The sequence below is a fragment of the Triticum dicoccoides genome, chromosome 7A (assembly GCF_002162155.2).
Source record: "Triticum dicoccoides isolate Atlit2015 ecotype Zavitan chromosome 7A, WEW_v2.0, whole genome shotgun sequence".
NCBI lineage: Eukaryota > Viridiplantae > Streptophyta > Magnoliopsida > Poales > Poaceae > Triticum > Triticum dicoccoides.
Genome location: NC_041392.1, coordinates 154,160,512 through 154,171,294, shown reverse-complemented (window position 1 = coordinate 154,171,294; position 10,783 = coordinate 154,160,512). Strand labels below are relative to the sequence as shown.

At 39.1% G+C, this 10,783-nt stretch overlaps 1 long non-coding RNA gene across 1 annotated transcript; it reads right to left on the bottom strand.

Moving 5' to 3' along the window:
- Positions 1-7,954: 7,954 nt before the first annotated feature.
- LOC119334715 lies at positions 7,955-8,815 on the bottom strand. Its single transcript, XR_005161514.1, has 3 exons — positions 8,712-8,815; positions 8,482-8,561; positions 7,955-8,322 (listed from the first exon to the last, which is right to left on the bottom strand). It is a non-coding gene; the product is annotated as an uncharacterized LOC119334715 (long non-coding RNA).
- Positions 8,816-10,783: the final 1,968 nt, after the last annotated feature.

Here is a 10,783-nt window from a genome sequence, read left to right as displayed (position 1 = left end):
TGTAATCCTTAATAAGTGCAAATTTCTTCGATATAATGTACTTTGGAGAATTCAAAAAGATAGTAGGACTATCATGTGTGGGTGCAATAGCAACAGCTTCATTCTTAACATAAGGAACTATAGCAAGTTCATCTCCATAAGGAAAATTTAAATTGGCATCATGGCCACAAGCATAGCAAACATCATCAAAAAGGAATATTTCAAACGAATCAACGGGATCATAGCAATTATCATGGCATTCATCCTTCGGTAAGAATGAAGGGAAATTAAACAACGTATGAGTTGAAGAGTTACTCTCACTAGAAGGTGGGCACGGGTGATCAATCCGGTCTTCCTCCATTTGTTTTTCGCTCTCCTCATCATATTTTTCATCCAATGAGCTTGCGGTTTCATCAGTTTCTTCTTCCATAGACTCCTGCAAAATATTAATCGTTTCTTGGACAGTGGGGTTATTCTCAATAAATACATCAATATAGTAATTGTATTTATAATCATCATAGCAATATTTAAGGATAGCAAGATTTTCAGGTCTATAAACTGAATCATCAAAATCTTCAAACTTTTCAAACAAAGATTCAATTTCATATGCACCCTTAAAAGCAACAAATTCTTCTATTCGTTCCACATCATAATAATCATATATACCTCTAGCATAAGAAGCCAAGGTTTCATTATCATTAAATTCGCATGAATAGGGAGATGTGGAACCTCAATCTTAGAGCAACAAGTATAATCATATATCAAGCATAGATTCCAAGCATACCATTGCAACATTTCAATTTGATCCCATAAAATTTTTCCCTTTTGAGTCAAGCGATAATCCCTAAAGTATTCGCGTTGATCCAACGTTACTCCCATTATCAAGTTGAATGGGGTTTTCTCAGGATTATCAAAGTAGTGCATAATATTTTTCACATAACGAGCATCGAGGGTTTTGGCAGGTTCCCCGTCTCCATGAGTAGCAAGTACAACTAATTTTTTTGGTGTTTTGTGTTCCATATCCATAACTAAAGATAGAGAACAACTTAGAACAGGAAATAAAAATTGATTAGTGATAAAGCAAACAAGCACACACGAGAATATTCACCCCACGCTATTGCTCCCAGGCAACGGTGCCGGAAAAAGGTCTTGATAACCCACAAGTATAGGGGATCGTTTGTAGCCTTTTTCGATAAATAAGAGTGTCGAACCCAACGAGGAGCTGAAGGTAGAACAAATATTCCCTCAAGTTCTATCGACCACCAATATAACTCTACGCACACTTGACATTTGCTTTATCGGAAACAAGTATGAAGCTATTTTGTAGGTGTGATGCTAGAACTACTTTGCAAGAATAAAACTAGAAGTACTTTGGAAGATAATAAAAGTTAGGTGTTTAGTAAAAGGGTTTATGTCAACAAGAAAGTTATTTGTCCCTAGGCAATCGATAACAAGTACCGGTAATCATCTTGCAATTTTATATGAGGGAGAGGCATGAGCTAACATACTTTCTCTACTTGGATCATATGCACTTATGATTGGAACTCTAGCAATTATCTGCAACTACTAAAGATCATTAAGGTCATGAAACCCAACCATAGCATTAAGTATCAAGTCCTCTTTATTCCCATATGTCATACCCCACCTACTCGGGTTTAAGTTTCTGTCACTCTCGCAACCCACCGTAAGCAAACCATGAACATATTGCAACACCCTACAGCGAGGGCCCCTCATGTTTGCGCGAGAACGTAGGGCACGGTAGGACAGCACCATAAATAAAATATACAATCATACCAACCAAGATCACGATTAACCCACAGGACAAAACGGATCTACTCAAACATCGTAGGATAACCATAGATCATTGGGGAAATAATATATGGAGATGAGCACCATGTTTAAGTAGAGAGTACAGCAGGGAGAAGAGGTGTTAGACCGCTGCATAGAGGGGGAGAAAGTTGGTGTTGACGGTAGCAAGGTTGTTAATGTAGATCGTCGTCACGATCCTAGCCCCAGCGACACTCCGACACCACCGGGAGAGAGGGGGAGAGATCCCCCTCCTTATTCTTCTTCCTTGGCCTCCTCCCTAGATGGGAGGAGAGTTCCCCCTCTGGTCCATGGCCTCCATGGCTGCGAAGGGGCGGGAGCCCCTCCGAGATTGGATCTCCCTCTATATTCTCTTCTGTTTCGCGTTCCCCAGATCTAGCCGAAAACCGTTTCTTATATTCCCGGAGATCCGTAACTCTGATTGTGCTGAGATTTTAATATGATTTTTGTCGGATATAAGATTCCTTGCGCTCGAAGTAGAGGTCCAACTGACATACGAGGTGAGCACAACCCACCACAGCACGCCTGGCTCCTCTAGCGCGCCCTGGTAGGTTGTGCCCACCACGGGCCTCTGTTTGCGGTGATTCCAACTCCCAAAAATCACATATATTCCAAAATAATTCTTCGTGAAATTTTATTGCATTTGGACTTCAGTTGATATGGATACTCTGCGATGCAAAAAACATGCAGAAAACAGGAACTGGCACTAGGCACTGAATCAATAGGTTAGTCCAATAAATCATATAACAAGTTGCCAAAAGTATGTAAAACTTGTATAATATTGGCATGAAACAATCAAAAATTATAGATACGACGGAGACATATCAGATATCGGCAAGAGAAGGGCCTCCCTTGCCTGGCAGGCGAGCCCGGCAAGGGGCGAGGCCACCACCAGAAGCAGGCAACCAAGGCACCCCGGTAAGGTCTGCCGGGGCTCGCAGGGGCAGAACCACCCCACCAACCACTCAAGCGTGACCCACGTCATCAATCAGTGTCAAGCCGCAAGATGATTAAGTGGCAGCCATTCGCCACATGGCAGGCATTTCCTACAGAAGAAACCCACAGATGACACCCGTCCTACACGTGTCAAGAGAACAGGCGTGGAGCTGGCGAGATAGCCCGGAAAGCCTTGCCAGGCAACCAGTGATGTGACACTAAGTGGTGCATTTAATGTGCCCTGTCAGCCCGCAGAGTTAGGTATGATAGCACTGTTTGCTATCTGATGTCGCTTCAAACTACGTCGGTATTTCCCCAAAGAGGAAGGGATGATGCAGCACAGCGGCAGTAGGTGTTTCCCTCAGATATGAAACCAAGGTTATCGAACCATTAGGAGAACCAAGCAACACAACGTAAATAGCACCTGCACACAAATAACAAATACTCGCAACCTGACGTGTAAAAGGGGTTGTCAATCCCTTTCGGATAGCGACGCCAGAAATTGGCAAACGAACGTGAGAGAGTTGTAAATATTGATAGATCAAACGCCAAATAAAATAAATAAGAATAAATTTCAGCAAGGTATTCTTGTATTTTTGGTTTAGTAAATCTGAAAATAAAAGGCAAATAAAAGAAACCGCGAAGGCAAATAATATGAGAAAGAGACCATGGGGCCATAGGTTTCACTAGTGGCTTCTCTCGAGAAAAATAGCAAACGGTGGGTAAACGAATTACTATTGGGCAATTGATAGAACTTCAAATACTCATGACGATATTCAGGCAATGATAATTACATAGGCATCATGTCCAAGATTAGTAGACCACCTCCTGCCTACATCTACTACTATTGCTCCACACATCGACCGCTATCCAGCATGCATATCTATCTATCTATCTATCTATCTATCTATCTATCTATACCTATACTAATTTGTCACTTTCAAGAAATTCCAACATTAATTAGAATTTATGAGCCTTTAATCTGATGGGACCAAAATCTACAAGTTACCACATTAATTAAAAATTCCAAAAAATTATGAGAGTCGTCAGATGACGCATGAGATCTGAAGATCATGCCTTGCGCTCTCTTTCTCCCCCAAAATCTCTCACGACTCCTTCCTTCCTCAATGTCCCAATTTCTCACGTGTCTCAATCTCAAAGAAGAAAAAAACTCACGTCTCTCTCCTCTCACGACTCCTTCCTTGCTCTGTGTCCCAATATCTCACGTCTCTCTATCTATATAAAAACAAATCTCACGTCTCCCTCCATCCTCTAGGTCAACAAAAGGAAAGGAACTTCTGATCTCAGAACTCGAGCCTTTCCCGGACGGCGACCATATCTCAGATCGAACCCTACCCGGCGCCACGATGATCTCACATCGAGTCCTCCTCGGCGGCCACCGTCTCCCCTATGTGAGCCACCCCTCATCTTCTCTCCTCCCCGGCAGTGCTGGGTAGCGGGAGCTGAGACGAGGAAAAGGAAGAGAAGAGAGTCGTTTTCAGGATATTCGCCTTCAGCAAGGCCCAATCCCTCCATCAGAGAGTCGTTCTCAGGATATTCGCCTTCAGCAAGGCCCAATCCCTCCATCCCTTCCGATTAACTTCTCCTCATGGTTAATCTTGCGCAATTCGATCTATAGATGATCCGTATGTGCTGTCCAATGTAAATTTTTCCCATTGCATTAACACTGATTTTAATTTGTTTGTCGATGTTGCTGGTTTTGATTTTAGGGTCTTTGTCGGTACCAACAAGAGATCATGTGTGGATGGTTATCACACAGATTGATGCTACTGCTTTTGATTTACATATCCTGCTCACAAAAAATAGGCATTCATAGTGATTTAACAACAAGGGAAGCTACAGATTGTTGTCAACATGTTTCATGAGAGAGCGAGCGGTTGCCTCCCGAGAGAACTGTTGAGGATCAGACACTGATAATGTCTGGATGCTAACCAACGGGTACGTAAAAAAATTCTAGCTAATGAGGTTGTGGAACAGCGTCCATTTTAATTCTAAACCGCTATGGGACGACGTCTTTTCCTCCCCATGAACTCCCCAAAGTGGCGTTGGCAGCCACCTAGGTATTCTTGGGAAGTCATGCACACAGTCATATTCACTACATCGCTTCACACACACCATGTTCCGGCCGCTGACTGGCTGCATCCTCCATGTAGATGATAAAAGAATTAGACTTCTTGAGATGCACATATGTAATGAAAGGAAGAAACTGGATCAAACTATAGAAGATGAATTTAGGAGGAAAGCTTTTGTAAGTCCTCCGATCTACTCTTCTTCCCTCTAACTACTTTGTTATTCCTGTAATTTGCATGGCTGCGTGGTCGGATATGCCTCCTGTAAGAACAAGCATATATGTGTTTGCTGCGAGGTATGTCTACAGTTAGTTCTTTCTCCCCCTGAATTAACAAGAGCACTCAGTTAACAATGCCTTACAAAGACAAAATGGTGATTTTTTTCAGTCCTATGGACCTAGGTTTTGATATGTCTGATTATGGTAGTTTTAGGTTCTTCACTTGATACAGAAGATGCAAACACAAGTGTTCCTTCCTCATTTTTGATGCGATTCAGATATTTTTAATCATAGGAATTTGTGACATTGAATTCTGTTGCAATATTATGTAGGTCATCGAATATGTTCATTTAAGCAATTGATAGCATTTTTCAGTTGCACATATCTTATATTTCGTAACTGAACCAGGAAGCTCCATACAAAGCCCATGTCAATTCTGTGAAAACACATAAAAATAACCATAATATCTAAATTCAATGTTAGGATTAAATAAAGCACCTTAGAGTTATGTTTGTGTCTATTTAGACTAGAGTCCAAGCAACGACTAGGCATTCTGTTGTATATGTCTAGGATTTAGCATTATTGGCTTTGGCCCAAGAATCACCTAATATGAAGGATATGTTCTAATAAAAATACTCAATAACTAAGATATCTTCTTGAGGCTTATCAAATCGTTCTTATATTTATTGAAACGGCGGCCGGCCAACGACGACTCTCGATGGTAGCAGTCTGGGTGATGCAGGAAGTTCTGAAACAAATTATTCACTTTTCATGATGAGTACAAATAATATGGATGCTACGTGCTATCCGATGCCTCCGATCGAAATACATAAATTGTTGTTGTAGTTGTTGTTGTTGGCTTCGGCGTGGAGTTGTACGACACCATTTTCAGCACTACACTTTCTTCTGCTGGAAGATGATCAGAAGCAGCAAGCGACAGAAAAGCAAGATGGTGATGGACTCATCATCATGTACATGGTAAGTTTGTGCAGTGACGTCGTCATCAATATGCACTCTCTTCTTAATCATGTAACTGCGTGAATTATATCCCTGCATATACTTATATATTCATCATATTTATGCATGTAACAATGTTATTATTATATATGGTCTATGATTGTCAAAGCAGCGTTTTGGAGGACAGGCAGATCCAGAATTAAAAAAAAACAGAAATACAATATGAAAGATGTAAACTTTTAATTTCTTCAAAAATACATATAAATGTTTTATAGACAGGGTCGCGCTATTCGTCACCCTGGGTGAGGAATAGTTATTCTTCATCATCCTCTATTTTACTATCAATGCACCGTAATTTTACGTTCCGTAAATTTTGTCTTATTTCCGACGCAAAAAAGGACCGTAAGAAAATATATAATCGGCCTAAAAAATATTTTATGTTATGTAAAATTACAAACGTAAAAACATAGTCTAAAATACACATAAACTGCAAATTTTCTTGTCTTATGACCTATATTTTTTATTTTTATGTCAAATTTTACGTAATTAATCAATAGGAATGTAACTATTTGAATTCGAAACGTAATTTAATTATGAAATGATCGTAAGATTACCTCGGGTGAAGAATAGCTTATTCTGCAACCTGGGTGATGAATAGTAACACTAGTTATAGACAAATTTTATCTACAAGCAATGATAACTACCACCTAGCTAGCTGGCCTCCACGTGTCCACACTCTACACACCAACAAGCCAACCAGATAGATGGATCTGGTTAACGAGTTATATGGAATCCAATAAGAGCAACTAATTTAGTTTTATTATTAAATAATCCGGCAAGTTGTTCAACTACTTCCTTAATTCTACGCACCTGGTCAAACTGTTTATGGGATAAGCATGTGTGGATGTGACGCCTATTATTCCTGATGGAAGGAAAACCTTTGGTCAGAATACGATCGTAGTTTTTGTTAAAAATAGGTAGTATTGAGGATGGAATTTCTAGAAAAAATTTGTACAGAGTATATTACGACACACATATTATATTTTGTTGGGCTAGCTAACTGTGTGCATGCATGCATCAAGTTGAGTGGATACGTTGTAGTCACGTGCGTGCTCTTTCGAAAATTTCATGCGCGATTCACCACTTATATCTTGGAATCTGTGTCTATGGATGAAATTATATTGTACCAAGGTGTATATAGTTCTGCTTGTGCCTTGGAATATGGATGTAGTTTTTATTTGGTATGTATGTTTACAAATAAGACTACGAGGAATTAACTAGAGTATATGTAGTGGATTGTATTTTGTAGCAGCAATACAATATGGAGTATATCATAAAAGAGAGTATTTTCTACAAATAATAATAATAATAAAAGAGAGTATGATCATATATGCCGCCGGCGAGGATTAATTATTTGGTGACATTGTGAATCTTAATTTGTGTACACTCAAAGTGGGAGTATGTAGAATGAGTAAATTTTAAAGAGAGTGATAGAATGGAGTAGTTTTACAACAAATTAATGCGTATGCAGTATGTTGTATTCTGTTAAGGAAATATGGAGTATCTCCACTTAAGAAAGTATGGAGTATGTAGTATGTTGTATTCTGTTAAGAAAGTATGGAGTATTTCCATTTTAGGAAGTATGGAGTATGCAGTATGTTGTATTCTCTTGAGCAAGTATGCAGTATGTTGTATTCTCTTGAGCAAGTATGCAGTATGTTGTATTCTCTTGAGCAAGTATGCAGTATGTAGTATGTTGTATTCAGTTAAGAAAGTATGTAGGATTTTCCTTCTAAGAAAGTACGAAGTATATAGTATTTGAAAAATCTAGTACATAATATAATTCATGGAGTGTATCATAAAATGGCTTATGTACGCCCATGGCCGGCCTCTAGTGAGAACAAAATAAATTGACAGCGGCTGCGTTACAAACTTGAGCCATTCTGGAAAAAAGGAAATACATACATCCTTTATTTCAGAACGAGTATATTTATTATATACTTCTATAATTAATTCATCTGGTATAAAGTATACAAGATCTAGTACGTAGATTATGGATGCAAATGTGATGTCCGCCATCCATGCATGTGATCATGTATTGATTAAAACTGATCCAGCCGTGAGTTCTTGTCATCGCCATGTGCCGCCGTAAAACGTCGTCGTCCCGCCGTACTGGAGCAGCAACCCATCGATCGTTATGTACAGCCGTCCCATGCCGGTCCTTAACAACTTGGCCGTGCACCGCCGTACGTGGTAGTTTCCGATGAAATCAGTAGCATCTTCTGCATCTTGGAACGCGGAGGAGCACGATCATTCTGCCGTATAACATGTAATTAAAACACGTACGACTGGAGATTTAAAAATAATAATATCATAAAACAAGACACCAGTTAGCAATTAGTTACACATCTTGCCCGTCTAATCAATCAATACCTTCATTTGTAAAAAAATATAAATAAAAAATCAGTCAATACCTTAAACGTCCGCTTGCTCACATGCATTCTACCAATCCAACCGGCTGTGCTTGTGACCAAATATGGTAGTTTTCTCATTTCTGCAACGCCAAAGGGATAGAGAGAAAGGAAGATGTCAAGCCCATTAGTTGAATGAGCACCTTGCGGTACCGTGAGGCATTGTTGGCCGTGAAAAAGGGGAAATCAATTAGCAAGAAACATAGATGGAAAAGAATCGCCTAATTGAGTACCTCGCTCTCTAATTTCCGTCGATCCTAATCCAATTATTGCATCGGTAGTAGAGAAAGAGGGAGAGAGAGAAACAGAAGGAAGATTATTAATTTCTGTCCAGATCTGATTCGTTTGGAGGCGCATCCTTATCCGATCGGTTATGTAAACAACGATGACCAAAAGAAGAGCCGGGAAAATCGGAAGAGAGGCAGGCTATCCAATGAAATAGGGCACCAACAATATGAGTTTTCCTCAGACCCACAACCCATTAAGAAAATCAACGCCATCCCCTTGATGAGATCGGACGGGAGTAAACATGTAGGTAGTTACCCCATAGTGGTAGGATGTATTTTTCCTATATATATATATATATATATATATATATATATATATATATATATATATATATATAAACAATACGATCATACATAGACTATCAAAAAATGACAGAATTCTAGCCAAAATGCAGAACAAAAAGAAGTCCATTTTCATTTAAGTATTTGTATTTTTTGTGTATGGTACATACGAAAATATGTGTTGATGATATTTCACAAATACATATACTACCATGCAAAAAAAAGATACATATAAATATAATGCACTAAAAATACAAGAAAATCGAAAAAACACATATTTTATGAAAACATTAATTGGCTTCATGGGGTCCGTCCTCCAAAGCATTTTTCACTATATTCGTCCTTCATGGGGTACTTAGGATGATATATTACGTACTAATTAAAGGGCCTCTTCTCAAGGTCTCATCACTCTTTTTAAAAATAGCTAGCATGAAATCCCAGTTTCACAAAGACACTATCCCATTAGACAGAATATACAAGCCACCTATCTATATTATGTAATGGTTGAATCACACGTCCTAGATTTCATATGCACATTAACGTTGGATGTAAATAGTATGCCAATATTCAAATTAGTAATGGGTACCAACTGTGCGATATGTGTTTTATTTTCACCATATACAGTTGTCATTTTGTACACTTGAAAGTTCCTATTGTAATTGACATATCTTAAAACAATCCTTCTGCTAAATTTTACCACAGTTATGCCCTTGCTTTTGTTCGCGTAAGCCACAATTTTTGAAAACAAACACATGGGCTAAACTTAGCTATATCAAAGTTAGCTACCGCGCAAACATGCTCGCAAAAAAGAAATATACATATGTATATGTGTTGATGATGAATATGTCGAGTTACAACGTATTAATTGTTATTAACAATACACATGTCAGTGTCAATATGGCTCTAACAGCTGGAGCCAAATATTTGGTAAAGTAAAACATGCTTCAGTACAAATATAAAAAATCATGGATTTTAAAAAATCATGCATAAAACAACACATGACTCACTACGTGGTTTTCAAATTACTAGCCCGTGCAAGCGCACGGGTTCACGACTAGTAGTCTATTAAGTTCATGGAGAAACGGAGTAATGCCATAAGAACGATGACATGATGTAGACAAGATCTATCTATGTAGAGATAGACCCCACCGTTTTATCCTTAGTAGTAACGATACATATGTGTCGGTTCCCCTTCTGTCACTGGGATCAAGCAACGTAAGATTGAACCCACTACAAAGCACCTCTTCCCATTGCAAGATAAATAGATCAAGTTGGCCAAACAAAACCCAAATATTGGAGAAGAAATACGAGGCTATAAGCAATCATGCATAAAAGAGATCAAAAAACTCAAATACTTTCATGGATATAAAAAGATAGATCTGATCATAAACTCAAAGTTCATCTGATCCCAACAAACACACTGCAAAAAGAGTTACATCATATGGATCTCTAAGAGACCATTGTATTGAGAATCAAACGAGAGAGAGAGAGAGAGGAAGCCATCTAGCTACTAACTACGGACCTGAAGGTCTACAAAGAACTACTCACGCATCATCGGAGAGGCACCAATGGAGGTGGTGAACCCCATCCATTATGATGTCTAGATTGGATCTGGTGGTTCTGGACTCTGCGGCTGCTGGAATTGATTTTCGTCGACTCCCCTAGGTTTTCTGGAACATTGGGGTATTTATAGAGCAAAGAGGCAGTCCGGGGGCACCCGAGGTGGGCACAACCCA